A 26,455-nucleotide genomic window follows, 5' to 3' on the forward strand; every position below is an offset into this window, starting at 1 on the left:
GTCTCGCGAATCGACGATGCGAAACGTGGACGCGCCGTGAAATGATTCATCCCTTCAAATCCCCACCCCTTTTGTACTGTCTGTGCCTGTGTCGTTGCACCCGTTTTGACTCTAGCCTCACCACTCAACCCCCCCCCCCCCCACCAAAGAGATGATTAGATGTTCGATAAAACCATGATTAGGCAAAAAAAAAAGCGTAATCTGCTTGCGTACGTGCCACAAACGAAGCTTAGCCACCTTGGGAAGGGCGCATTAGTGCCGGCACCCCTTTCCTACCAGACGTAGGAAGATTTTGATTTTGGAAACACGTCCCCCTGTCCTCATCCACACCCCCCCCCCCCCCTCCCTCCTATCATAAGAAGGAGATGAATGTTTCTAACCGATTTCCACCACCGTTGCGGGGTTGTGTTTGTGTTTCCTTTACACGGCCTTATAGCCTTCTAGTAATTATTCTCCGCCACCGGAAGCCGCCGTTCGTCTCAACACGACGACGAGGAAAAGGCACGCGCACGCGTGAGGTAATTTTGTTTCGGTACGCAATACGCGTATCGTGGCCACCTTTTAGACAGGTTGTGAGGGAGGAAGTGCGGGGTGGATAGAGTGGAAAAGGCACCCCAAAAGAACGAGAGAGAGAGAGCGCGACAAAATGCGCAACAATACACGAAGGCAGTGCGAAAAAAAAGAGCCATTTTCCGCACACAAAATGACGATCATCTTCCTCTAGCGAACGATCGCCTGGTTGGAGGGTGTGCGAGTGGCGTGGCGTGGGGAGGGTGGTGTGAAAGACCTTGAAGGACTTTCGGCGTGCGAGTTTCCCTTCCCAAGTGCTCGTCACCACCACCGCCACCGTCAAGTGCGATAGCGAACGCGCACATACAGCGTGTGGTTGTTCCAAAGGTCGATGACGTAGCCACAATGACGGTTTGGTCGCGAAATCAGTACAAAAAAAGGTCCCAACGGCTAACTTCGATCCCCCCCCTAGAGGTGAACCGTGCTTAGGCCGTGATTAGACGGTGCATCGAAAAATAGGAGCCGGGGTTTTTTTTTGGGAGGCAGAGGACAACAAAAAAACCCACCCCACTTCACGGTTCGCCTTTGGGGGTTGGTTTTTCTTTTATTTTATTTTTGCATTGCCCCGTTTTTATCGCTCTTTCGTGTGCTGCCGGTGTAACGGGCGCGTGTGTTTGTGCGCACTCGAGCGTAGGATTCAAATCCATCAGGTGGTTTCCATGTTTGCCTTATGTTGTTTTTTTTTCTTCTTGTTCACTTCCAACCGAACGCCACATTGGGAGGACATCTTTATTTGGTTGACGGAAGCGATCGCACCTCACCACCCTCCCGTGCCTCGTGGGAACGGTGTGAGAGCATTGTGCGTGTTTTTTTTTTCGTCTTCAACCCCTCAACTCTTAAAATTCTTGCGGGGGTGCGATCGTGTACGCGTGCACTCGTGTGTGTGTTTTGTTTTGCTTGCGATACGGCGATCGCTCGCATTTGAATGCGGTAGACGAGCAGACACACACACACGCACACACGTGTACGCTCGCACATCAAGGACACCGATCCCATTCGCCAAGGTCAAACCGAGGCGGTGTAGAAAATAAACACTTCGCCGGTCGAACAAACGAGGGGATGAATTTATTCAATGGAGCTCGCCGTTTGCTCGATGGGGGTAAGAATTTGGAAGCTCGTTTTTGTTCTTCCGATTTTTTTTGTTGCTTCTTCTGCTTCATCGTTCTTGTGGGCAATTCTGTTCTCGCTGCCCACTCGCGCATGGGACGACGTCCGACAGACGAAAACAGGTCGATTAAACGGCACAGATATACGCGTGTGTTCAGCCAAAGGACAAGGCACTTAGGGGAGAGTTTTAAAGCGAACCGTCGTCATTTTGCAACCCCTATTGAGTTGACCAAGAGCAAGAGACAAGCGCGATCGGATCGTAACGTGTCCTGTGTGTCAGGTTGATGTTGCTGGCACGCGTGGGAAGGTTGATGAGTCGTTTTTTTTTTGCTGCGGGATTGTTCTTGCAAGTGGTTTGGAGTGGTTACCATACACACGCACACACGCAGGTTGCATGGGCAATTATTATAAGCCTCAAAATGGCGAGGTGCCCTTGTGGGATGACCTTGAAAATTTCCCCAAAAAACACACTGAGCAGTGAGCAGATTGTTTCGTCAACGGGAACCCAAACGAGGGAGTTGAAAATTTTCCACCCAATTTTAGATAAGGAGAGTAGCGAAAAAAAAGCGCGCATAAATCAATGGCGTAATGCAACGCCTACTTACCTCTCATAAAGCAACACGCGGCCGGTGGCAGCGACATCGCTGTTGTTGCCACGAACGAGTTAATCCTTTGCCACCACCACTAATCCTTGCTTGCACTGTGTCTAGCCGCGAGCCGAATCCTGTAGGCATGTGTACGATCTGGAAACCAGTGGGAGGTTGGGAAATGATTTTTCACACGCATTCGCGAAGATGGAAAACAATATTAGAGCGCAGAATGTGTGTGAGAGAGAGAGAGAGAAAAACAGAACCACCATTCAAACGCACTCCCATCAAAGCCACCCTACAATGCACACGTCAAACGAATGGAAGAAAACAAATGAAAAAAAAAACATGGAGGCTCCACCGAGCAACGGCGAGGCACACATACGCACACACACACACGCAAACACGCGCGCGATCCTCTCGTTCTGCTGCTCGTGAGGCTTTTCCGCGTCGTGTGGCTTCTTCATTTCAGCCTACAGCCCACCGAGAGCCAGGCGCAGAGTTTATTGACATTAAAAAGCACACCAGCACCATCGCAAGCCCATCGCGTGGCCCATCCGGACCGGTTTGCTGGTGTGTGAGTTCGACGCGGCAGGTAACACCATCCTCTGCGTGCCTTTTTTTCCCTGCACCATGTTCCACGCCTGCACAGGTAGGTGTTTGTGTTTCTTCTTTCCACACGACGGGCGCCCTTCGCCAGGCCCTTCACACACACACACACACGCGCACACACTCCCTTCTCCCTGCAGGGCTCAACCACAGCCGAACCGACCGATCCGACGCGACGCTCTTTTTATGTGCCTTCTCCACGAGAAAGCCTTCTCTTTGTGGGGGAATGGCGGTGGTGGAGATGGAAGCATCGTGAGGAGCGCCAGAACCCGTTGGACACCCCTTTTCCGACTTTTTCCACCCACCACCTTCTGCCTCTTGACACTTCCCTGTCACGCTACCTCTTTCACTAACCTTTGTCTGCCACGCACGCACACAACTGTGCCGAGGGTTTGGGTTCTTGCGAAATGGAGCTGCTGCTGCTCCTCATCGCACACCTTTTGGGGCCCACTCTCTCTCTCTCTCGCTCTCTTTGGGCGCTTCTCTCTTTCTCGCTTTCAATGAGCCTCCGGCTTTAAAAAGCTGGCTTCGAGCGACTTTCTTTCGGAACGTCTCTCACCAGGTGGAGCAAGTGGGTGTGCGAGTGAAGACGCGGTGGCGGCGGTGGTAGAGGTCAAATTTTGAAAGCCTTCCGTGAACCAGGCAGACTGGCTGGTTGGCTGGTTGGTTTTTCACGCAAACCCCCTTTTGGAGCTCCCCTGAAGAAGGAGCGAAAAAAAAGCACGAAAGACCTATGCGGAACAAAGGAAAAAGGCAGCGATGTAATCTGCGGGTCGCGGGTTTTGCATCGGAACGTGGGTGGGTTGGTGGAGAGAAGAAGGTCTTTTCTATTTGTTTCCCCTTCCTTGCACAACGTCTACGCACAGGCGTGCGCTTTGTTGTGTAAACATATCCATTATCCTGCGTAGTTGCGTATCATTTCGCGGTCGCGGTCGCGCACAAACACACGCATGGGGTAAAAGTTGTCGCTTGCTTTCTTTCCGGCCGGGCTTTCTTTTCTCTGATGCGTCTAGCGCGAGGTCACGCAGGGAACAGAGGCCGCAGGAACGGGATGCACACACACACACACAGCACACCGTCGAGCTGAACTTGAACTTTCGCGCAGCGTGTAACGGAACGGGACGGTGGGAGGTTCCTTTTTTTTGCTTCGTGCTACCATGCGCGATCCTGAACTTTCATGCACCACGTTAAAATTGTCGCTCATTCGCTTCGAGCTCGTGGTGTGCTGTTTTGCAGATTCCACACATTCGCCAGGTTGTGCAAAACAAAATCACGCTACTTCCGTCGCGTTTACTCCCGGAAACGAAAGCAGTCTGCGGACACAATGCCGATGCATGTGAATGGGACACTTGTTTCTTAGCCTTTTTTGCTTTCGTTTCGCAATGGGCGCAATTTGCGCAAGGTTTACGCACGTTCAACATAACACTTTTTTTAAGACACTTACGCTTAAATCCCACTTGTGCTCCTGTCCCCGATCGGACTTGTTTTTCCGGGACGTAGGAAAATCGTCGACACCGCGGCGCGAACGAACCACATCCGAACCGACGACGACGGCGTTACAAACAACAATAATAAAAAAGACACGCACTGAGCGAAGCTGTCGCTTAAGCCGGTGGCAGACGGTGGAAATATTGCATACGATGAACCGTACAATAGTCAGTGCTGTTGTAGCGCTTTTGAACAGGTTGTCATTTAATTTATTTTACGTTAAAAAAAATTAAAAAACGTATATCAAGAGCAGTAAAAATTATTGCCTTAATAAAAAATTCGATAAAAAATGATGAATTAACTAATTTGTAAGAGTTCGAAATTGTTTGATAATAAACTCAACTTTTTGAGAAATTTCTCTTGCTGAAGAAATTTGAAACAGTTTTGGAATAAATCATATATAAAGATAATAGTTTTAATGAAGCTTTAAATGATAAAAGACAAGTGATAGTGTAGAAAATTGGATATTGCATTGCGACGTAATGTTGCTGTTGTATGGTTTCACAATGCAATATGCATTGCTTGCGACTGACAGATTGCATGATGCAGTTTACAGCATAAAATTTAACAGCGTTACGAATCCCGCACAATGATTCGCTATGAGCACGCAGAATGAGCATTATTTACAGATACATTGGCCAATTGGGCCAATTTTATAGTTTTTACGATTGTTATTAATTTTTAGCAATTGCAATGCCAACAATCCGTCTGCAATCCATTTAAGAGAGCTACAACAGCAGCTGACTGTTGTACGGTTTGTTGGATGCAATATTTCCACCGTCTGTCATCGGCTTAACGGACAGCTTTGCTCAGTGCGTGTCTTTTTATTGTTGTTTGACCGCCGTCGTCGTCGGTTCGAATCTAGTACGTTCGCGCCGCGGTGTCGATGATTTTGTGAGAAAGAAAGAAAAAGAAGCCAAGGCAAGTTACGGACGGGTGCGAAATCCGCCGCAGTGCAGTGCGTAAGCGAGTGATCTTATCAAAACCGTGAGTATTTGATAACCATAGTGCGTAGCGTCGGTTGAAAAATGCGTGCGTGTATGTGCTAAAGCGAGATCAGGTGGAAAAGATTAACTCCATTCTGAAGCGCGAAGTGACCATTTTGCTGACGAGCGCGTCGCAACGCGGCATCGATGTGCGGTGCGTTCTTCGCTGAAAGTGAGATGTGGTCGTTCTATAGTGCGTGCCTCGGTGCATAGAATCGAGAAGAAATTGTGGCACTGGTGTGCTAGTGGAAGCCCTATTCTTAATCCTAGTGTTGGCATTGTGTCGGGAGTGCGCTTTATTTATCATCCTGTGGATCGGCCATCATTCCGAGGGACAGTGTACCTTGGACGGCTGCAATCGACGACGCCGGCTATAACAAGATCCATTCGACGAGAGAAGCAACTCAACACCAAACAACGGCAGCTGCAACTGAATGTAACTATCATCTTCCGCACAAAGCCCACTTGGACGGGTCGTAGGGTTGGTTATTCGTTCAGGGAGCCTAGCGCGAGCCTGGCGACCATAACCTTGAGCCAGCGTGTGGTGAGAGAATGAGCGTATAGGTCAAGAAGGGTTCCTGTGGGCTGGGATTACGGGTCCGCCATTTTAGATCTCTTTTTGACAGTTCGATAAGATAATCATCACATGTATATTTTGTTTCGACGTTGCACTTGCACTGCGCCGTATAGAACATATGCGAAACTGTTTATCAACTTTTCATACAAGTATCACACATTTAAAAACCCCAAATGGTGTTGATTTTTACCATATTTTACCATATGCGATCGACTTTTTTATGCTGTTTTATGTTCTCATAATATGCTTCCTATTGTATTAATGTTGATCTTCACATATCCTCGTAAACATATTGCTTCTAAACATATGCTTCATCAATGATACTCTTAATTTCGTTAATGCATCTTATTTTAATGTTTGGAAAACCTTCTTGTTCTCTTTCACTGTAAAATTATTGATATTGTCGCTGTTATTGAAGAAATAACCACTGAAAAGTAAAAATTGCCTGCATCCGTACGAAAGCTCATTAAGAAGTGTTTTGTTCTTATTTCTGAGCGTACGCTTGTATGAGTGCTAGAACCACTCGATCATCGATCGTGTGCGTGCTGTAAACGGCTTAGTACAAAATGCACGACGATCGTAAACCAGAAGAAACAGCAAAGCGGAAGATGTTCTTACGCATTTTTGCAGCCATTCGTCCCAAATGCTGAGGCGTCTATCTCATCATCGTTACGGAACCCTCGTGGACGCTGCAGTGATGTCGCGTGCAACGATGCACCTGACTGATGGCCTGCATGTGCATCTCCCAACCACATCCGGTGCATACCAGTGTGTGAGAGCGAAAAGGCTAGAACGTGCCAGCAAACCGAGAGGAACGACATCTGAAAAGGTTTTCGATTTGTTGGTGCGTTTTGTGGCCTGCTGCATGTTGTGTGGCGGTACACGCACCAAACCGAAGAGAGCCAAACCCCGGAGAGTGCCAGACAAATTGCATAATGCTCTTCTGATGTTTGTTATTGCATGGTCGCTTGCCTGCCTGCGAAGGCTGCCTGCCACGGTTGTGGTGTTGGTGTTTGTCTTGAATGGTGCGATTTCTTACCATCTCTCCTTTCGGTTTGGTCGCCCGTTTTCAGTTCCATGCCATCGCGTTTTATGCTGCCGTGCAAGCAAATTCGCCGCAGCCAACATTTAGCAATCTTTCGCCTGTTTGCTTTCGTGACACACACCACGAAAGGCGACGGTGCATCGAAGTGTGTGAGACACGGGACTCGTTCACTGTTTGGGTTTGTGTCTCCACCAACACACACGTGTTGGATTTGTGCAATTCCGGCGGCTTTTGGCGTGCATTTTTAGTTGCATTGCTTCAAAGATGCCTTCTGTTCTATTGACCAGTTGTTCAGTCAACACACATCATCAGCTGGTCCGGTTTTGCTCTCTGAAGCCGTTAGGCGTCTTAAAATGACGAGAACCGGACCGTAGAAGGCGCGCAGGGTGAAACTAGAACCGCGAATCACTCATCCGGGGTGTTGCTGTGTGTGCACTATGCGGAAAATGGCTCGACTGGAAACTGCATTCCTTAATAGGCGCTTCGAAGGTTGGCGTAGTTGTTCTAGGCTAGTGGTAGTAATCACCCCAGGAGGTGGTTCGCCAAGATGCAGTACGATGCAGTTGTCTGGAGGCACACTAGCACCAGATCAGGGTTGACATTTGTACGACGGCGCGCGTTCGATGACGTAATGGTCTTGCCTCCTCGTGGTTTGTGATAGCATTTGGAACGCTGTATTGAATAATTTCCAATCGAAATGAATGCGAAATGAGTGCCGCTTAACTGTGACGGCATCTGGTGGATTTTTTATACTGTCGAAGCTGTATTCGATGAGAAATCACAAATTGGATAATGGTTGATGCAAATTTTCTTAGCCTCCCGTTGCGTATCGGTTACGCAGCGCTTTCTCCTGTTGCAAATGACGGGAGACGTTTGCAATATGGTACACCATTTGGTTTATTACATTAATCATACCATTTTTGCCAAATTTTGGAAAAATGTTCCATTCCAGTGCGCCGTATGAGTAACAGCAACGACGCCAGATAAGGAAAGTTGAACGATAAAACGTTCTTGTTGGGGGGTTTTTATCTGCGTCCTCTTTCTTATCTTAAGTGATTTCGTTGGCTTGTTGTTCGTTGACAGTAATGTAACTTACACCAAGCTGGACTTTTCAGAAGCAATGTTTGTGATATCGTTCGATCATGCAATTAAAACTTACACGACACCGTAAAGACTCTCCAAAGAATCCTAATGAACGTCATATGGTGCCGGGAGGAACTCCGTGGAATGGCTTCTAAAAGTCAGAAGAATTCGTACGAAAACAGAAAAACCCAGATTAGATGCAAATTACTTGAAACAAGTTTTAAAAGGTCGTCGAGCCAACCGGCTCCACGAGTCTAGAATGCGATAGTCCTTGTCCTCTGTCCATCTGGACGTGGCACATGATTCTTTGGTACGTGCACGTTAGCTAAGCATGACTTTAGCATATGCTTTTCGGCGCACGTTCTTTGACCTTCTCTTTCGCATAATCGCACCCTCCTTCAGCGAGCGCCATTTTGGTGTTTCCTCACGTTCCTTATCGGCTGAGAGCGCGGTAGATTCCGGCTTCTTGAGCACATGGAACGCGGAATAATTCCAACGCTATTCCCCCGTCCTTATCGACGAGTGCGAGTGGATGAGCAGCGATCTTGGGCAAAAGGAACTTCAAGAATAAAACCTCGCAAAGAAGGAACGCGCGCGATAGCACAACCTCTTTTTCGCGATCGACGGACTCCGACACACTCGACAAGATCAACTTCATGTCCGTTGATCGACACCATGAAGGAACACAACCCTCGCCATTGCCAGCCTAGGGCACGTCGGAAATCGTGCATGGAATTTTTTGCTACGCATAATAGAGGAGCCACATTGTTCAAGGTTTGAAGCAATGTTGTTTCGTTTCTTTTGCAGTCTCAACCATGACTGAAGGAGGAAACGTTGTTTGAGTGTTGGCTCGTTAGAACCAGCCGGTGGCTTCCAAGATGAAACAACATTGCAAACGGTTTCCAATCTGACTGGCGAAAATGGGAAAAAATCGCCAGCGAAGGCCAAAAACAAACGCTTCCTTTTCATCCCATCCTCGTGGGGCTCATTTTATCACCTCCCCTCGAGCCGTGGCGGCACACATTTGGGTTAAATTTCGCCGTGAGTTTCTTCCGCCTTCCTCCTCGATCACAGGCTTTTCCTCGGCATTCCATTTGGCCCGATACCCGATATTATTTCTGCAGCTCATTGCTGTTGCGGGCTGCCAGAAATGAGGCTTTCTTTTCCGTCGTCACGAAAGAGGAGAGCCTGCCGAAATTCGCCCTCATATCGTTCGCCCAAAATTTGCGAATCATACCCCAAACAACGGCCCCCTCGAGGCTTTAGCGTGTTTCATTCAAATGCCACCCTTTCTAGGCGTCGGAGGCAACTCTCCGCACGAAAGGCCACCAAAGGCTTGATGGAGGCCTCTGGCATCACGCGACGTGGCTTCCGGTTTCGATCGCATGCCATCGAATTTCCCTCACATCGCGTCCGCCTTCTCGCGCACAATGCTGCATTTCTCTTTATTAAGCTAAGATTAAGAAACCGAACCTCCCCATTCCACGGGCTGCGCTAGTGGACGGTGGAAAAGATTTTCTTTTTCTCTACGCTTTCCGGACGAGGGTTGTCTTTGAGAGGGTTGCCAGCTAATTACGCGAGCGTGGTTGTTGGGATGGAAGACTGGGAAATTGGACAACTAAGCTGCAAATTGAATTATGATAGCTTAGTAAAATGAACATGCCGAAAAACGACGCACATGCTGGCTGTGGGAGCTTTGGATGTGAAGGCGTACTGACGAGCCGCTACATGGTAATCATGTTCATGCGCAAATGCTGGGCAGATGTGGGGCTATATTTTCCATCCCTCGTGTGTTTTTTGGTCCGAATTTCATGCCACCAATGTGCGTCGAGGGTTGCTTGCTGTGCGCCAAGGCAAGGACGTTGGAGAAGTCGAACTTTCTCCGGCCTCTGTTGGCCGTAGTTGGGTGGCAAAATTTGAACCACCCCCTACCAGGCCACGCGGGAAGTGAAGTGACCTTTAAAACTATTTCATTACCGTTCGATAGAGGCCAGGACGCAGGAATGGGTTTCTCCCTTTTTTCGCCAAATTAACGCTCGCAATAGGCACCGGTGAGCATTTTTTTGGCAGTCATGGGAGTTTGTTTAATTTTGAAATTGCTCGCAAAATGAATGCAACAGGCGCACGTAATGGTGGTATGATTTTTTTAGGTGTTCCATTCGTTGGGAGAGCATAAAAGATTTTATGGTGAAAACTGTTGGAAGGTACATGTTGGTTGGTTTATGTTTTTGTAAATTTATTTTCACTTCTGCCAAGCGATGGAGGTTAGTTCACTTATTAAGGCAAGGAAAGCTCTTGCAACATGCGAAATCGTTGACAGCTGAATGGCAAAATTACCGAGTGGTGGTGGTCCTTAACGTCAGTTTTCTCACGCTCATCTGTTCACCATCAGCTGCTCGCCGGAATTGAGACCTTCGCGTATTGGAGGTGAGTTTTCCGGTTTTGTTTTGATTCCACGAGAATTGCCGGTGTTCGACGACTGGAGAAAGCTCGGAAAATCCCTACCGTGCTGTTGTGTGCGTGTGCTGCGTACGGAAAAGAGTTTTCCATTGATAGAAGCGAAGGATTTGGTTAGCGTTCTGCCTCGGAGAAATGTGTCGCAACTATTACCCGAGCATGCGCCGTGGCTTCGTGAACACATAAAACATCTGTCGGGAGAAAACTAATCTTGATTCGTACCAGAATCAGCTGGTGTGTTAAGGGGATGTTTCCGAACAGCACTCGAGTATGAGGCAACCTGTTGTCAACCTTAAAACATCATCACTTCCAACCTTCTTGACTTCTTCCGCAATCTAGAAGCAGCGGAGGCACGATGTGTTCTGGTTTGTTTTGATAATGCAGAGTGGGTTGTCTTCGCTTGGTTGTTTAATTTTCTGGAGCATGTTTTCCTTCACTATGTTATGGTTTCGTTTTGAGGGATTTCCCAACACTACGTGTGTGTGTTTTTTTTTCGTTCGTGGATTGTTTACGTGAAGCCATTAGCACTGGCGCTCAAATATGTTTGGCTGATTTGACATAAATGAATTATTTATTTATGTTTCCATTTTTAATTTCCATCGAAAAGAGGTCACACCCGCGTGTGTGTTCTGTTTGCCTTCAACACGGACGATGCAGCTCATTACGTAGGAGTATCGAAACTGTTCGCTAGGGGCGGGGGTGTGTTTAAATATTCGTAATGGTCGGAAATCGATTTTTCAAGCAGAACGAACGTGGTGATATATGAAGGTTTCTAGCGCATTACTTTGGCACCATTCATGTGCTTAGTGGTGCTAAAATATTTGAGAAAATCAATTTCCTGATTATAACGCTTAATTTTGTTTTAAGCGTGTCGATTTCGTCAACGAAATTGTGATCTTAATTAATGTGTAATCCCATCATCAACGTGTTGTTGAATCATCTCCTGCTCAAGATGTCTTGTTTGATTTAGCAAAAATGCTAAATTAAACTAATTTGCATTTTCAGCGGACTAAATGTGGTGCTAATTTGCATTTGGCATAAACAGCTTTTTAGAGATACTGTAACGTAAAAGTGCTTCTTATTTAACAGCTTCTTTACTTGCGTCACAGCCTTCCGGTGGCCAATTAAAGAACAGCTTCTTTTCGAACAACGGCCTCTCGTTTCGGGGATTCACTTTGATCTGGATCTAGCTGGATGTGAATAATAAGTTTGTCATTATTTACATCACTTCAGCTTGTTTTAAGCAGCTTCCATTTGAAGTATCCAAATGCAGTATCGTGTACCATCGTTGGCTATCAACACTGTTTTTTCTCACTTATTCTCTTGAATGGGGTTTGATTAAGTTTAGGTGTGGTACCTGAATTGCATTATTTCGGTTGCGAATTTATTTTTGTGTTTTGCAGAAACGCTCTTACGCTGGATATTGATGGATTACAATTTTCTCCACTCCTCTCGAAGCTGTTTGCAAATTATAGCTCTTTTCCTGGCCTTCAATTAGCGCCCTCATTGTGTGTCGGAAAAGAAGAGGGAGGAAAGCTGAGCCGGTTGGTAGGTCGTCTTCGTCGTCGCGGGAGGAAACTATAATTTAGTGCCTTCTGCGCGAGAGTCTGGCCTGCAAAAAAAGAGCTTTTCAAATCACCGTCGTCGTTAGTCGCTGGTTGTGCCTTCAAATTTGGCATGGAATTCCATTGTGCAATTAGTCGAGGAAGATGTTATTTCGATGGCCAGTAGTACGGTTTCGGGTTCTTCCTAATCGATCACCTAACTCTTTCGAGGTGGAAAAGGCAGATCTGGCACGACCTTTGACCAAAGGTTGACGATGGGTTCGGGGGCGAATAATTGTAGGCAAGCAGAGAAGGTGGGATTTTACGGCTGATCTAAGCTGTAACCACCATTCGAGCGATTATTGTTTCAAGATGCGCGCTCCATCTCGTGGCTAGGTGTGGGAGCACGCGATGGCCGGGCGCGACGTTTGATGGAAATCAATTTCACTAAATTTCCGTTCGCGCATTATGCTCGATCCGCGCGCACACAATGAAAACCCCGGGCGCTTTTGCGTTTGAGAAAAAGGGAAGGGCTTGATTGAACGTTGCCAGCCGCAGGCGCTTCTGGGAGCTTTAGCATGGTTTCCTCGGCCGAAATGGACCGAGAAAAAACCAATTTCCCGTTCAGTCGGCAGTCGAGGCAAACATGACTGATCCATGGGTGGTTGGTGGTGTCGCAGTGTGACGGGTCGCGGGATGTACTAGGAAAAACCTCCGATGTTGTCAGCTGGCGCCGTCAAGTGAGCCCGGATGGGGTAAAAAGTAATCCAAATCCAACCGAGCGAGTCATCGCGGTTTGCTTTTGCTTATTCGTTGGAACGACCAGCGGATGATCGACGGATGCCTTATCGAATCGACCCTTCTGCGTGCGATTACTTAATCCCTGGGACACGGTGGTGTTATACTATTAGTTTGAATTTTTAATTTCACACAACGCCTTTCTCGTTGAATGGCGAACCGGCGTGGAAGGCGTGACTTTGGGAGAAGCAAAGGAAATGCCGCGCTCCCATTTCAACGGCTTTTCTGCGTTATTTTCGTCAACACAGCTGCCGTATTTGATAACGGCAATGTCACAAAGGTCGATGTCGGCGAGTGGCTGTATTTTTTGCTGACATCATCCATTCCCAGTAGCTAGCATTGAAGTTCGATGCAGGCGTTGGCGATGTGATTGATGAGCTCACCCGTCACTCTGCTGGCAAGGCTCGGAAAAAGGAATGCTTCCTTCCGAGCGATAGGCTGACGTGCGATTTGGCAATCGCACGCATCGCACGGATTGAAAATAGATCAGGGTCGCCTCGGCAATGCCGGGTGGTTTGTTACGCGAGAGGATGATGTATTGATTTGTGTTGATTTGTTTTTGTTAGCATGCGAAGCTACTGATCTTATTTTAACTTCTCAATGCTCGTGACTGTCACAACAGATCAATTACAGGAATTTAAATTGCTCATTTCAGAGAATCAAGGCGATTAGGGAAAAGTTAACTTTATCCTGCGGATGCGTGACGGCAGTTTTACGTGTTTCAAATGCTATCGTATAATCCGTGGAAATAATTTCATGCGTATAACAGGATATTCCGGAGAGATGCAGTGGCAATCTGATCGTATCTGCACAACGTGCTTAATTGTGCGCGAGCCAAGGAAGTAAAAGAACGTGCAGTACCGGTTTTCGCTTGTTATGCATAATTAAACGTTTTTGCTTGTCTATGTTCAGATTTTGTATGTTGACTATATCGGTGGGCAACACGTGGGCGAATAAAGGTGAGCAAAATCATTGCCTTTCGCTGAAGTGTGGGGGCTTGATAAATCAATGAAACGTAGTTTGAATCGCTACGACACATGTAGCGTTAGCCCATTTTTAGGAAACAGGAAAAGCAGCCTAAAAGGTGTTGCGATGGGAGGAACTGTGGGAAGGATTAGCTCTAAAAGGATTAGGGATCACCTTATAAAGGTCGATGCCGGATTATGCGATTCTCCTTCCATGGTTCACTTTCACTCACTAGGCTCGTAGTTCAGATCGATATTGATTAAGCTGTAACATGACCATCGATCCCTGCACCTTCAAACATGATATATACCTTACATGCATCACTCAAAACCTAGGATGTGTAGCTCCAACGAACGGACAAAACGAAATCCGGTGTTTATGATTTTACGACTCTCACCCGATCCGGACGTCGCCTGGTGCGGTGCTATCTGTTCAGGAAGTAGGCGATAGTAAATATTTATGTTTATACGATCACTCTCCCTTTCGCGTGTGTATTTCTACGTAGTCGTACGACCCTACGCTACACGCGGTCCCTTGGCCGGGAAACGGGCGAAATTGAAGCGGATTTACGCGATTATCAGATCACTTTAATCTGGGATGTTTTTTGAGCCCCAGAGAGATCATTCGTCCCGCGGTGAAGATCAGCAATAAAAATCGATTACGATTTGAACTAATCGACCACACTAACGAGCCCTTAATAATATGCTCTTGTTTTCTTGCGTGAAATTTGAGAGATAAAAGTGAATGTGGAAAGCGTTTTTCCATGCACAACCGTTGGTCGCAACTCGCTAGTTGTGTGACACATGCAGACAGGCATTATCTCCGTGTTCATGTACACAGAGAACATTACGCTCGATCGATCCTGCGATCATTCAGACCCTAGGTATAAGAAAACCGGACCCTATTGAGCATGCTGCTAGCGAGGATTGGGAGACGTTGTGAACGATATCTTGGCGCTAGGTTGTAATGGTCTATCGCCTTAATCATCGCCCCGTCATCGTCGTCATCGTTCGGCTTCATTCAGAGACCGTAACGAGGTCGTTACTGACAACAACCCCGCTGACCAAGTGGCCGGCTAGACGCGTTACGTCGTTTTGAAGGTGTTGGCGCTTGCCTGGGAAGCGAAGAGTGACGTGACCTGGCATGCGGGACGCAAATGTAACGTGATAGGCGGATTTATTTATTTATGCTTTGGCTCCAACGAAGGCGTCGGTGCACTTTGTTCCGCTTGTTTGTAACGGTTCGCATCCACGCGGGGAGTCGATGAGCGTCGATTTTTTATACGTAAGTGCCAAACGTTAAATTTGCAATTTACTTGCGTTTCTTGATGTGCTGAGAGACCGCCTTATGCTTTTCTCGATTTAGGATTCAGGTTTAAACTGTTGCTTATCCTACTTTTTAACACATTTTACTGTAGTTGGTTTATTTTTCTTGCAAACGCCCTCGCACTTATAAATTATTCAGTGCCATGTGCCATTAAATGCCCCAGTTAAACCGGAGTGTGCTAGAAACGTTCTCCAAACATCGCATGTGTGTGGTGGCTTTGGCCTCCAGTTTCTACCGGCGGTTCGACTGGCTTTTTTCCATTACCCACGTGTTGTGCTGCATATGCGTATGTGGCGGCGTGCTTAGGCAAGCTTTCGTACGCCGAAGCACAATTTAATTATTTTCCTGTTTTTTGATCGATAATCGTCGATAATCAGATTAAACGATAATGCGCTCTGCCGCACCGTGTGGTCTCGGTGCTGCAGCAGGTTGGTTGCCTGAGGGTTTGCCGTCGTTTATCGTGGTTCATGTTTCTGACTTGTTTGAGCTGAGTGCTTGTGCTTGAAATACCTCTGCAGCTCTGTTTGAGCCCAGTTGGAAACGGCTTGGACGGTTATGCTCGCTCCTCATCCAAGCAAAGGAAAAGGATCGAATGATTAGGAATAAATTTTGCTTTATTGGTCGATTGTATTCATTTTTTCTCTCTCTTCATCCTACTGCTTCGCGATCTGATCCGCGTCTTCTGCACTTTCGCGAAACGTTCGCAAACCTGACCGACGCATGGCTTTTGGAGCTTGAATCTTCGGCTTCGGCTGGCGGGAAATGATGTACGGTTTCGATGGGAGATCGATCGAACGCAGGCGAACGTGTGCGAAGCTGAACAATCGACGGGGTTGTTGTTTCTCCTGCCATGAGGTGGAAGCCTTAGGCCTAAGTTAAATGCGCTGTTTTATTGCCGTTTGATCCGGGGATCGATCCTCGTCGGAGGACGACCAATGGGTCATTGTGGAAGAGGTGGGCGAGATTTTTATCCTTAGAAAATGAGAGTTTGTGGAATGCGCGAATGTTGCTTGTGGAAAGGACCGAAGAAAGTGGTCGGCGATCGTCGTTTGCTGATAAACTGCCTGATGGGTTATGGTTCTTGCAGCTTTCGATCTCGTTTAAATTGACGTATTATTTGAAGAGTGGAAAGTGACATTAATTGCTCTCCTTTTATTTGAGCGAACGTGGCCTATTGTTGGTGAGGCATTGCTACGAGGATTTAAGCAAAACTCTACTAGTCTGCAAAAGCAACTAAAAATATAGCAAAAACCAAATTCGCCAATGCTACCACATTGACCTTATCGGGTTAACGAGGAAGATATGGGATGGTGACGAATATGGACTGATGATGGTAACGATCCGGTGAAAGTAAAACCTTCTTTTATTGCAGGCGCTTTTTGTCTCTTCTTTGGAACAGCGTCCATGCTCCTCTCTTCTCCTCGATCCACCCGGCGGTGTCCATTCGCACCATTACGACATCGGAAGCGATGGTTTTTCTCCTCTCGCAAGCGGCTCAATGTCGGATAGCGAGTTGCGGATGCCTCTTAGAGTCGGTGGTGGATCCATTTTCGAACGATACTCGGACAGTCCGAGTCGGTGGTCATCTCTTCCCCCGGACTTCTGCTCAGCTTCGCCGGGAGGAGTCTCCTGGGAAATCGGAAATCGAAGAAAGTGAAAAACAAAAGGCTGATCGCGGTGGAAATATGGATTGCGGAAACAGCAAAACCACCCGACCCGATACCACTGATGATGCAAGTTATGCTGCCAGGCACGAAAGAGGTGCTCCCGTTGGCAAAAGGGGTGGCGGTGATGTGGGGGTAAAGAATGGGGATTATGTTGCCGCAACGAAGGGGGGTGGAAATCAAATCGCTTTTTCTTCTGTTGCAGTCATTGCAGCCATAACGAAGGCACGGAATAACAATGAAGCTAGTGATCTTGTTTTTTTGGTCTGCTTTATGTTTCCTCTTTGCTCCAGCTCTCGCAGGTGAGACCGGGCCGTTTGATTGCACACTTTTGAGCGGGTGCGTTTGTTCTTCGATTTGGAAGCAGGCTTTTTGCTGGCTTTGATTGCGTGACCATTTCTGCTAACGAGCGTTGATCACTGGCATCATCCCGTGGGTAGGAATGCTTCCTAAAGCGAGTGCTTTCGCGGGAAGATAGGGGATTGATCGACACTGGGCTTTTTCTCGGGCTTTTTTGCACCGTGGAAATCTCACTTCACCGCGTTTGGTGAGGCAGCGAATGTACAGGAAATGATGCCCATTTTCCCGAATGCTATCGATGATCAACGGATTAAAGCGCAACTGTCGTCGAAGGCATCGTTGATGGTGGTGACCAAAAGGTTCGCAAATGGTTGCAAAGTGTGCCATTTCCTGAACGGAAGCCGTTTGACATGGAATTTGGAAACTTCTTTCTTTTTTCTTTTCGTTTGATGGCGTGTGAATTTTCGTACATTTGTTGATTGGTGTGCGAATCGGATCGTCAATGAAACACCATTCCCAGGATCACTGGTTGGCAAGCTCAAAAATGTGAGTGCTTACATGATGAAAAACCTGAAAATGTAATGGGAAAACTGCATTTACGTGGATAGGTTTCCTTCTTTGAGCGATTAAATATAGCAATCGTTACAATACAAGGGGCTTGTTTGCTGTATCAAATCCAAATAGATAGCTTTAGAGCCAACGTGCATATGTTTTTCGTCTCTGAGAGGTCACTTCTGATCTCACCCAGGTCCCAATCGGACATTTCCGGCAACACGTGCACCTGAAGAAAATTACCTTGTTCTTTCATAGCTTCCACCTGCTGCTTGGGCAAGATCGAAATGGAGGAACAATGTTCAGCAAAACTGCAATTTTCCGCTAAACAATGTTCGAGGAAATATGAGGGCCGCAGTTTGAGCATGGCAGCAACAACCTAATAACATCCGGCATCTTCGTCAAGCAGGTGCTCCACACCCAAAAGCGTGTTTTTTTTCGCTGAATGTAGACTCTAAATCACCTATGTTCCCCTTTCCTAGCGGGATCGTGCCCTAATGTGCTGGGAACGAACAGGTGACATTATAGATTGAAGGGGTTTGTCACCGTTGTTGGCGTTGGGTGGAAAGCAATTCCATGTGCTAACGATACGCGATTATCGATCAAGCAAGTCTGCTGTTCGGCATTTAGGAGGGTTCATTCTATCCCTTCGAAAAGTAGGCTTCCTTCACTAAATGAACAGCTTTAGCCGTCATTTCCGGCTAGTCACGGATGATTTTGATAAATGAAACGAAACCCATGGAAAGCCCTTACACACAGTTATGAAGCGAAGGGAACCCCGACCTCGTTAGAAAGGGCCAATAAATGTATACTAATTGGTTCCGTTAGCGTTACATTGTTTGCGCTCCCGGTTATGTAATTAATTCTATTACATTGCATCAAACATGAGCGAGAGAAATTATTCTTAGCGCTAGGAAGGCGCAAAAGGCAGTGCAGTGCTTGCTTCTCTAGTTCGGATTGTATCAGCGGGGGAGCCCTATTAAACTTGCCCCGGGTGTGCTTTTATTTCCCGCTGGTGTGTACCCTCGGCTAGGCAAAGTTCTCACGCAAACAATCAAAATCAGGCTGCTAGGAGAACCAACGGTGCGTTGCATCATGCGCATGGAACGCCTGAATCGAACCTCGTCTTAGCGGTTACGCAGCAGCAGCACGAATCGCGACCATTATCAGATAAGGCATGAAGTGTTCAGCTCTTAAAAACAAGGAAAAGCATTTTAATCAACTGCCCCGACGAGAGAACAGCGCCGGTCGCCTGTTTGCTCGCATGTTGTTGGCTTTATCTGTCCGTAGAAGCGCCCCGGGAAGGGTCTAGTTATTTTTTCTTAATTCTCCCTACGCATTCAGTCCGTGCGCTGTTGCGTGCGCAAGGAGATCGGTCTCACATTTAGCAGAACAAGTAACAGGAATTTCTCGTGGTATGAGAAAATCGGGTACGCTGGAGTGTGCAGCTATGAAGGGGCAACCGGATTGTGAACGGCCTCGCGTATGAGGGCTCGATGGGCCGGTTCTAGGCAGCATCTGGCCTGGTGGAGGCTTTGGAAGTTCTGTTTATTTTTCCCGTGCTTCTGTTGCCGTTCCCAACGAGCACGTTCTAGTCGGGGTGAAGTCAAACACGTCCTCTTTGGCAGTGTCGGATGGATATCATTAACTCGTTTGCAAACAAATATCTAAAACGCACATGTTGTGCGCACATGTGGCAATGTTGCCATCTCGGTTGGATACGATACTTCTGACGCCACAGTGAAGAGAATGATGATGGCACTAACGTACCAACGGAACGTTCTACAAGGGCCAACCACCCTCTCGTTCAGGCTGAACTCCCCACCACCCAATCTTCAACACACTTCACCCGAAATCCCTCGAGAGAGCCATTTTCTGGAACGCAACGGGAATGCGTGAGTGCGTTTGTTTGTTCTGCTGCTGCCCTGCCGCATAGCCTATATGGAGTTGATAATTATGGTGAATAAATCATGCGCACACAGATACCCGGCCAGGGAGAGTGTCGGAGAATGGTGCGGCCGTGAAGTGAAAGATAGGAAAGCAGCGTGCCAGGACTGGTGTTTTTTTTGCTCTTGGTGCTGAGGGTGCTCGCAAGCAAAGGGAAATCTCAATGAAACGTAAGGGAACGAACGTATGTGGGGCCAGTATGTTCAGGTGGATTGAGCCTTTTTTTTAAGAGGCGAAGTTCGCTCCGATAGCTGGTGTAGGGTCCAGTTGGAGCCCAAAAAAAAGTATTAATTGAAGCAAGAAGCGTAATGCCAAATGATAAAGCATCTCATTGACTTTCCTGCCTCGTCTCCTTGCACCCATGCAGACGGCGCCTCACCAAACACCGCAAACGTAGCGGTTCTTATAATTTGTCGAAGAAAAGGCAGCATACACCGGTTGGGTTGTGCGTTTGTTTGTTTTGCTCCGCTCGCTGCTTTCCGTATTTTAAATTTTATTTCTTCTTCCAATCCATTAATATTCTCCCGGCCCCTGAGCGGTGTTCGGTATTTAGCCTGTAGTTTTTTTTTCGCAAACTTGTTTGCGGTTCGTTGCTTATACCACCGTTGGTGTTTCTTCGCCGCTTCGCCACGGATATCGGTAAAAAGTATTGGTACCGGCCGGTTGGAATGCTGCAAACCTCCCCCCGAACATGCGGGAGCATTAATTATGTATGATTAAGGTCGTCTTGTGTGGAACAAGTACACACGTGATTGGGACGAGCCGTCGGACGGGGGTTGGAAGCTTTTGAATAGGATTTGCCTCCATCGCCGAGCCTTCAATTCGCGTACGTTTTGGGGAGGTAGTTATATTCCGAAGGCGAGCGGTTGATATGAACAAAAAATCTAATCACCCATACGCGCTGGCTACGGCTTCCTAATCCACTGGCGCTGGAGCTGGTGGCTATGGTTTGGGAATGTATTATTTCCAGTGTTTACTGCCCTCTAATAACCCGGCCGTGGATCCTAATTTGTCTTGCCAAGTTACGAAACTCGCCTACCTAGCAATCACGTGGTAATCCTGCCCACCGATGGTGCCGGATTGCTGGTGAAATTATGCTGCAACAATCGCAGAACCGTGGCAACGGTGGAGAACAGTAACAGTAGTGAAAACAAAAAAACGCGACAACAATGTTGCAGTTAATAAACGATCTCGCCTTATCGCCCGTAAAGCGTTCCACCAGTCAATCTTGATCTCGTTGTGGGTCTCGCTTTACCTGCCCCGGCAACGGGTGGCTGAGAATAAGCCACTGCGTAATGACACGGGGCGCGAATTGTGCATTGTGCAAGGAGAGAAAGAGATCGTTTTATAACCAAAGTGGACAGCTCCGGTACTTCGTCCAGTATGTCTGTTTTTTGGGAGCTCGTTCAAAACACAATTGTGACATTTTGGTGCTGCCGGAGATTAGATTTGACAGATTGAACCCGCCACCCGGTAAATTAACGGGACGGGCTTTAGGAGGGTGCTTTTGTTTGGCCTTTTCCACACAAACTGACGATGAAGTTTGGCCTCGTTGGAATCGCCACACCTCCCTACGACACGATCGCCGAGAAACGCAACTTTGCACGTCGACAGAAAGGAGCGTTTACATTTGCGAATAAATTGATAGGTTTGCGTCCGTCGATGAGTAGCTCGGTGTGCCCGGGTTGAATGTTGGAATCGACTACGGCAGGAACACGGCTGAACTCTCGATTGCATAACTGACGTTCGCGTTGACGGTGCGCGCGCCAGGTTTGATGAAATGATTTATGAAATATGTTTCATTTTTGCGTGGGTTACCTATTTTGGCTCGACTGCCGGGGTTCGCGTATGGTCAGGAGAACAGATCGTTAGATCAGCTGAACTGCTGCTGGCTGGAAGCAATCTCATGTTTCGTTGCAGTGGAAAATTAATGGCAAAAAGATAGCGTTGGATAGAGCGCTCGAGAGAAGGCGATCGACGAGAAAGGACGATCTCTGTGGGGCAATTTCTTCGCCTGTGTGGGCGATCAATGGGGTTAAAATTATGTGTGCGGTTGGTTGATATTTGACCGAAGTTCGGTTGCCCATAAATCGGGTTTGATAAATAGGATTAATAACAATAAAAGAGACTTTCACGAATATACGATCGACCTATGACCGTTCGCTCGTTCAATGTATCAAGTAAGACGTTTTTACAACACGAATTTATCGTTCATCGGAAAATGTTTTTGTTGCCATTGGACATGTTTTCGAGGGTTTACGACGCGGCGAAAGGTTTCCTTAATTTTACGCATAAAATTAATTGTATTTTGATCCAGCTAACACATATGGGCTTTCCAAATTCCTTCCCGTTGCTTTTGTGCTCAAAACTCCACACCTAAACCGCAGTCGAATTAATATTTTTGGTGCACGCCCCGACTGAGAAATCCATATTGCCCACCCATTTTTACGACGGTTTTGGTTGTAAATCATTCTTATTCCCAACCATTCGCCAGTCGGCACAAAAATCCTAGGGCCCCCTCGTGTGACAGATGGTGTTGGAGTCACGCCGACGGTTAGCCCTAGACATGGATCGCACGCCCTTTATAATCATCCACCGTGTGTGTGTGTGCCCGCGTGATCGATAAAATGTTGGCCGTTCGCGCAACGCACCTAACCGCGTGGGGCTCGTGTCGCCAAAAGCGAGGCAAGCCGGTTATGGTAAAATCTGCTCATTTATCACCCCACTTCGAGCTCACCATATCGGTGGGCCCTTTCCCTTTCCCAAAGGGCGCGTCGTGCAGCATGCGCATCGTTTTGGCATCGTACGCAGGCGCCACACCACGCCCGGGGGCAATCAATTGACCGGACGCCGACGAGCACGGTGCACGAAAGTGCATCATGCGCTGCATTTGGTAGGGTGCAATTAAAATCTACACACCACCGTAAATGGAACGAAGGGTCCCCGGCAGATCGCACCCTTGGTAGCCTTCGGCGAACATACCACTCGAACATCGGCGACATCGACCCAAAAACCACATTTTTACGACTGCGATGCGGTTCCCTTCGCAAGAGATGCAACTGCGCTGTGATTCGTCTGTGAGGCGGCTTCGACGAGGCGTCTTTAAAACGCTTCGAAACTATCCCCATTCCCCGTCGGATGCCAAAGGGCAACTGTGGGGAGGGCATTCGCTGTACGACAGGAGGCATGAGTTCAATACTAATGACCCTGAAGGGTCTGGACGTCGTCTTTGGAAAATTTTCTCCAACGAAACACAAGAAAAGCCTGCCTCCCGCCGCACGCCAGGAAGGTGGTTGGCAAAATGGGTGTGAATAATTCATTTCACCGGTTGGGTGACATTTCTTAAGCAAACGAAAAGCAAAGAACCCCGCGAACAAAGGATGGCATTGGATCGGAAAGAGTTGCCCCTTCGTTGAGCGCCCTTTAGGGTTGAGTTTGCTACTGTCATAGCGCGCCCGATCGCCGGTTGGTCGTAATTCAATATGCTGCCAGTCAGCCGGTCATGTCAGCGTTGTTGTGGTTCGGGGTTGTTGATATGGGCTTTTCTCCCGGGTTTTCCCTCGTTGTTTGTTTCTGGAACCGCACTGCTCCTGGCAGCACTCTCGTTCGGTCTCGTTACGGTCAAAGAAGTCGCCGACTCGGTTGAATGCCCTCTTCCATGTTGTTTGGTAGTGTGTTGGTAAAGGGCTCGCTATGGGAAGGCAACGTTTTTCTTCAGTTTTAAAACAACAATGTTTCCTTATAAAAATCCTCTATCGGAAGCGGAAGTTCGCTTATGTTTCAATACGATATAAAATGCCTAGTTTCTCTTACCATCATCTAAATACGGCTTTATAGATAAACCTCTTTATAGGCTTTGGCCATATCAAGCACAATATTGGATTAAATTTTAATGTGTATTTTAACGGGCGATGGTTGTTTTGAGTCATTCTTCCAGCCGGGGTGAAAAAGTGATCGTCGTTTATTTAAATTGCCAACAGCGGAAGGAAGAACGCTAAGGGCGTGGAGGCCAACTAAGGGTCAATATTGAGCGATGTTGTCGCATAAATGCGTCGTTAAAAGCGTTTCCTCCTCCGATGAAGGGAAGAAGGAGATAAAAAATGGACGTCACAATGCGCTCAACCGCTTGCGAAAGCACGAAGACGAAGCGTGAGGTTAAAAATCAAACGGTCTCATTGTTTACCATGTTGATGTTATGTCCACCCTCCCACAACCGTTTAATGTTGGTGGTCCAGGCGTCCCTCGGTTTTTGGCTTTCTGCAACATTAATCAACGTTCGCCATCCGATCGAAGTAGGAAACGCACGAAATAAACAAACGCCAAGCCTCGCATGGAAATGTGGGCTCTGCTCGTTTTGGTTTATTTCTTCATTTTGGGGCGTAGTTTAACGTTACAATGTTCAAAAGCGGCGTTAGATTCGATTCCCTTTGGTTTTTGGGAAACCTCGATGTCTTTGGGAAAGCGTTTCCCCTCACCAAAACTCGCACACACGTTCCCCCCCACGTGAGTCATCGTGCATGCGTGCGATACCGCCGGGAGTGTTCTGCCATCCGAAGGGCTTTTAATAACGGAGCCTGGCGTCGTCGTGATGCGAGATGGCGACCGCACAAGCGCGCGCACAGGGCTGACCTATTAGCGGATGTCACCCTTCGATGTCAGCCGTCGGCTTTCGGTCGTGATCACTTTCTTCCGAAAGGGAAATCGACCCACCACAAGAGTGCATGCGTGCCGGGATGGTTTGTGTAGCTCCAATCGACGCTCCATGCATCTCGTGTGGCTTGTGTGGGTATGTGCGTTTGGCCCTTTTTTTCGGGTGGTTTATTTCTTCCTTTCATTTTTGCTCTTCCCGCTCGACGGTCGGTCGGTGAATATGGGGGCGCACAGATCATGAAACGATCGTGATGAAGATTGAGCGGTAAGATTAGCGTTGGCTTATCTTAATGAATAATCTGTTTCCGTGGGGAGACTTTTAGTTAGCTCGGATTGATGCGAGTGCTTGGTGGAGGTTTTGTTGACGCGAGATGGCGTGGAACAATTTAAATAAAAATTGTGGCCTCTCCCATCCCATCGGTCGGGTTGCCATCGAGATATGCGGCTCATTCCCATGGGTGCGTTTTACAGCTTCTGTATCGTCTGCCCTTCGGTTGGTTTATGATCGCGAGCGATGTGGAGGGAAAATAGAAAAACTCCCCCCAAAAACACTTTCGCTGTCGCTCGCGGGCTGGCTTTAATGAATTCTTAATTTTGAACAAATTTACAGCCATCCGGAGTTGATGTTTGATTTCGCTCCCATTCTACCCGTGAAGCTGGCGAAGGCAACCAACTTCGCGTTCCGGCTTGCTTGAAAGCTCGAATAATCACACCCGGGTGAGAATGAGTTCGGTAACCGATAATCAACGAAGCATGACCGGCAAACAACACGCCCGTCCACGTGTACACCGTGCCATACTTCTGGTGGCGCGTTCTACGTGTCTGGCCTGCTCTCGATCACGTTCGTTCGCTGCTGGCCCATATTCTGACGCTTGCATCGAGGCACGAATTGTTACCGTTTAGCTTTTGGAGCGCTAATCGATAGCGGCAGCTTCAACAAAGCGTAAAATTGTTTGTCCCCTCTCGTGGGTTTTCACTTGCTCACGGTGGGCGAGACCGATTCCGGAGGAGATTGAACGCCCAAACACCTGAAAATAATGGAGGGGCAAAAAAAAAACCAGGCTCCATACCGACGACTCCCCATGAGCTAGAGTGGGTGTATCGGAAATGCATCACCAGTGCGAGGTTTTCCCTTTTGTTTTCGCACCTTTCCGTGACGAAGCCCGTTGGTGGGTGCGGGATGGATGCTGGGAGAACGGTGAGGGGGTGACCACGTGTCACTTTGTTTGGGCGTTCCGGGAGCGAGCGGATTCGTGTACAGCCACGATCCCGCGGTTAGTTCACGGTGGTTGGTGTGAAAGTGTACATAATTATGCTTGCGTTGGTTGCAGCCGGTTCTCGAGCACACGCGCACACCCACAAAGGCGATGCTGGTGACAGAAAAGCTCAGAAGATAGCGTGAGATCGATCGATCACCGAATTCGTCGTCGCACATTTCGCACGCAGATGTAATCAGATATTGCACACGGAGCAGCCTGCACGCGGTAGGTAGCTCGACTAATCTCAACAGCGGATGTCACACGTTTGCGTGACAGTGGCAATTCGGCCGAAAGCTTTCCGTTTTTGTTTTTCCCCCCATCCCCGACAATGGGAAGGGCCCAATGCGAGGAAAGTGTCGAAAATGAAATGTGTCAAAATCGGAGCGTACACGGATCACTTTCTCGAAAGAGAGGGGAACTCGAAATTAAACCTCCGGCGAGTGAGCTGTCGTGAGATGTGCGGAAGGAAATGTCTCTGACGCTGCGATGTGTTGAAGGAAATGTTGGAACGCTCACTTCTTGGTCGTATGCATATTTTCGGCGATAAATCATTCGCGAAAAGCGGGGCAGATATGATCCCGGCTTCGCGAGTCTCTCGATGCGATACCGGTGTCGGGAAAGGGCCGTGTAAGGGTTTTTTTTTGTCGCCACAACCTGAGGTTTCCCGAATTAAGACGAGCACGAGCCCACGGGTACGACAAATGCACTCGCACATGCGGGTGGCACTCGATTTATGATCTTTCCGCAAGCGGAAATGGAAAGTGGCCTCTCAGAGTGAGCGTAAAAAAAGAGGGAAAAACACAAGAACAAGGGAGACACTGACAGCGCAAACCGAAATCGTTTCGTGGGCCGATAAAAATGCAATCGGTAAAACTTGGCCAGAAAAAAAAAAGAAAAGAAGGCCACCGCTGGTTGAAGCAAAAGACACCTTAAAGGCTCG

The sequence above is a fragment of the Anopheles nili genome, chromosome 3 (assembly GCF_943737925.1).
Source record: "Anopheles nili chromosome 3, idAnoNiliSN_F5_01, whole genome shotgun sequence".
NCBI lineage: Eukaryota > Metazoa > Arthropoda > Insecta > Diptera > Culicidae > Anopheles > Anopheles nili.